The sequence below is a fragment of the Pinus tabuliformis genome, chromosome 7 (genome assembly GCF_031772625.1).
Source record: "Pinus tabuliformis cultivar Carrire ecotype Pingquan chromosome 7, CPIR1, whole genome shotgun sequence".
In the NCBI taxonomy this organism is placed as follows: Eukaryota; Viridiplantae; Streptophyta; class Pinopsida; order Pinales; family Pinaceae; genus Pinus; species Pinus tabuliformis.
In genome coordinates this window covers 1,016,684,024-1,016,688,207 of record NC_142293.1, presented here as the reverse complement: position 1 = coordinate 1,016,688,207, position 4,184 = coordinate 1,016,684,024, and the positions used below count along the sequence as shown (strand labels likewise).

At 34.4% G+C, this 4,184-nt stretch overlaps 1 pseudogene; it reads right to left on the bottom strand.

Moving 5' to 3' along the window:
* Positions 1 to 1,169: 1,169 nt before the first annotated feature.
* Positions 1,170 to 2,748, bottom strand: LOC149251011 (actin-like; annotated as a pseudogene).
* Between the last annotated feature and the right edge of the window lie 1,436 nt (positions 2,749 to 4,184).

Sequence of the window (4,184 nt, the reverse complement as noted above, 5' to 3'; positions counted from 1 at the left end):
ATAATGATATTTTTTGTAAACAATATATGACTGTGACAATGAAAATTTGAAGTTTGAGGTTGGCAATTATAACTCATTGGTAATGATTGTGAATTATGAATATGATGCTTCGTTAAAGATTAAAGTTGTTTCATTTCATTATTCATGTTTAATTTTATAACATTTCATTTCATGTTAACAGTTAGAACTTAGAAATATCTAAGATATTATTTCTTGTAATGGTTAAACTTAGCTTACAAGTACAACTTTGGTGATCAATGATGATAAATGTTATATATTGAATTTTCAATTTTGAAAGCTTGAAGTTGAAACTTTAAGATTGAATTTGATGAATCATGATTCATGAGACTCAATATGTTGCAGTTGTAATATGTATGTTACTAACTTGTGGACATGGTTGATGAAGATTATAACTTCTAGATGATTGATGTGATATGGTTCAATGATCAATCTATGTTTTTTTATGTTTTTTATATCTAATTCATCATTCTACATGTTTTTGTTGACATATATGTATCAAAAATAAAAAAAATAAAAAATATATATATATTTTCAAAACATTGCTCTGGGATTCGCTCCCAAACCAGGAGCTTCTGAAAATGTCGCTCCCACTCCCAAGTAACATTGATTGTGCCTTTGTATTGGCAAGAAAACTTGTTTCATGAAAATTGAAATTTTTTAAGTTAATATATATGTAACCAATTGAACATATATTGTGCCTTTGTATTGGCAAGAAAACTTGTTTCATGAAAAATTGAAATTTTGTAAGTTAATATACATGTAACCAATTCAAAAAACCAAGAATGAGAATTGAAATTTTGTAAGTTAATATGGAGTGACCAATTCATACAGCCAAGCACATTTTAGGAGACAAAAAGAAAATTATATTATTCGTTCAATATAAGTAATAGTTATAAGCATCTCAAAAGAAATAACAAATAGACAAACCATTTTCCTTCCTACATAATTGCCAAACCATAATGATCAACCCAAAACATACATATTGTAGAAATCTAGTTTTCTCTGAGCTGTATGTGGGTAATCCGAAATCAATATCCTCAACCATACTTTTACAAACCTGGAGCCAGCAAACCATTTTCTCACAAAATAACTACTACTTGACAAGGTTCAGGAAACAATGAACTCTCTACTGGAAACTACAGGATGGACTAAAAGCATTTCCTGTGAACAATTGATGGGCCACATTCGTCATATTCTGCTCGTGTTACCCACATCTGTACAAACCAACAATGAAATTAGTCACAAACATGCTTGTATTTGATGAATCAATGAACCAAATATGAAATAATCAGAATGATGTTATTTGATGTTAGAACCTTAGTATCGGTTAATATAAACAACAAAAGTTATAGTTCCTTAGCCGGAGATATCTTCGAGTAGAGTTGGGTCCAATTGGTATTAGAATGAAATTGCTAAGGTTAGTGTTTCATTTTTTCTATTAGACTAGTTCCACTGTCTAAATTAATAAAATCAAAGAATACTTGTAGCCAAAGGCATTGGTCCATGACTAGCATCAAGCCATTCACATAGGTTCTATTATCAGTTTGGAGTCTGGACTACCCTCTTACATTTTTTATGTCAATCAAGTTATACCAGAGTTGGATACATCAACTTGTTCTCAATCGAACATTCTAGCTCAGACCATTTAGGACTAACTCTTTGCCATGCTCAAGTAAGACTTGGTAAGGTATTTTTGGGACATGACTTAGTAGGCTGGCCTTTTAGGAACAAAGCTCTACTAAGGGCTGAGCTTCTATGATTGAAGCTCTAGTTATATAAAACCTTTCAGGACCTTTCTTTTGGCAAAGGGAAGTTTATTTTTGGAAAGCTCAGGAAAGACCCTTTAACACCAACCTGGTATAGTCCTTCTAATACCAGAGCTCTGCTTAGATAAGACCTTTCGAGAGCTTTATTTTTGCAAAGGGAGTTTCAAGGAGACGAGGCACAGTGCAAGTCCTTGGTGATAATTGGTGGAAAAACCATAGGTCAGACCTGACACAAGAGTCTAAGAAAGTCTGTGCTTTGTGATGCAGCTCCTCAAGTATGTTTCTTAAGGAACTTAAAAATGTGTGGTTGTAAATTTCTTCCCCTATCAGAAACAATACCTGGGAGGTGTTTTCATATCTCAAAACAATAACATACTTTTTGTAGGCATGAAGGATACTAATGAAAATAATTGGCAATTAAATAAAGCCTACTTTCTGGAGTCTCATGATCCATTATTCCAAATATTTAAGCTATAGGTTATAGTTCAAGTGTTGAAATATGGTTGAGTTGATATTTCTGATTTCAAGAATGTGGTCGGCAAGACTACCTGTTGGAATGTGTTGAGAGAAGCCAGGATGGAGCCTCCAATCCAGCCTCCATCCAGACACTGTATTTTCTCTCTGGAGGAGGGACCACCTTGATCCTCATGCTACTTGGAGCAAGTTTTGTGATCTCTTTGTTCATCCGATCAGCCATGCCTAGAAACATAGTGGATCCCCCGCTCAAAACTATGTTACCATACAAGTCCTTTCGGATATCCACATCACATTTCATGATAGAGCTGTAAGTAGTTTCATGTACCCCCGGAGCTTCCATCCCAATGTGAGCAGGCTGGAATAAAATCTCTGGACACATAAATCTTTCAGAGCCAATTGTAATCACTTGGCCATCTGGAAGCTCACAAGTCTTTTCCAATGCAGTAGAGGTCTTTTCCAGTTCCAGCTCCTTTTCATAATCCATTGCAACATATCCCAATTTTTCCTTTATGTCTCAAACTATTTCTCGTTCTGCTGTTGTAGCGAAGGAGTAATCTCTCTCAATCAGGATATTGCATAATGCATTAGTTAAGTCTCTACCTGCAAGGACCACTCTATAGATTGCATGTAGGAGGGAATAGCCTTCATAGATGGGAACAACATGAGTGACACCATCTCCTGAATCTAGAACAATACCTAAAAATAGAATTTGGAATTCAAATATTTAAACATACTCTTCGTTTTGAAAAACCAAAATAAGTGTCAAGATTAACATCACTTGTATCAATCTCAGAGTGGTACTCGGTCTGGCAATTAGAGAACTTTGGGCTTGTGTCTTACTCAAGCCTGGAAAACTTTGACTTATCCTTTTATATTTGTTTGCTCAAGGGATTCCTTTTGGATGTTTGCGATGTATACTCCATTAGGGAAATTCTGGGAGCATTGGGATATGGATTTCCAGGAAGTTCTGTAAATGCACAAAGTTTTGTGAAGGCATGAAGACTTCATTAACAGCAATAGGACATCTATATTCTTGGTAACATCTAAGGCCCATGAAAAATGAGCACCAATGAATTAGAATAAAATGGTTATTAGATAAAAATAAAAACAATACAATGCGAGAATCTCACAAAAGAAATAATAAAAAGAATTTGACTCTTGCAACACTTGCCAACTTCTGTTTGCCATTTTGACTGTAAATGAAGATTATAGAAGTGCTCAGAACCACTTATGTTGCATGCTTCAAGACATCCTAAATTAAAACCTAGGTTAACAAAGAAAATCCTCCATAAGCTACATACATATGATAAGTCAGTGCTCCAAGTACTCTGGATCTAACAAACTTAAGGATGTTCAATTTGAACTAGTGATTTTTGGAAAAATTTTAAAGTCGTGAGTGATCTAATTATAAATTACAATTTACTTGCATCAAAGCAAAGCAAACAAATTAAACAAAACTGAAAACCTGCAACATTGTACATTGGATGCAAAGAGGTACACCTTAAAAATCAAATAACTACAAAGCTTTAAACAGTCTACAGTAAAACGGCATGCATCTTAAGCTCCACTAGCCAGAGCTAGCCACAGACTTGACAATCCATAGATTCAACCTACTATCCATCACGAGTTGACATAAGAAAATAAGTGATATAAATATACGCCGTGTGAAAAGCCTCCCATCAAAATTGGGAACAAAAACTGTAACTTAATTTGATTTTTAACTTCTGAAATATAGGCTCAATCTTAACAGTTACTGTCTCAAGCAGAACAATCAATCTGCTAACTTATGCAAAAACAAGCAGAACTTTTGAGAGTGCACACCTTGAAAACTTTGGTTGGTAGAATGAGGGTATTAGTGCATAAGACACAAAATAGTCATTATTTGCAATTATTTACCCACCAGACATGATCATAATCAGG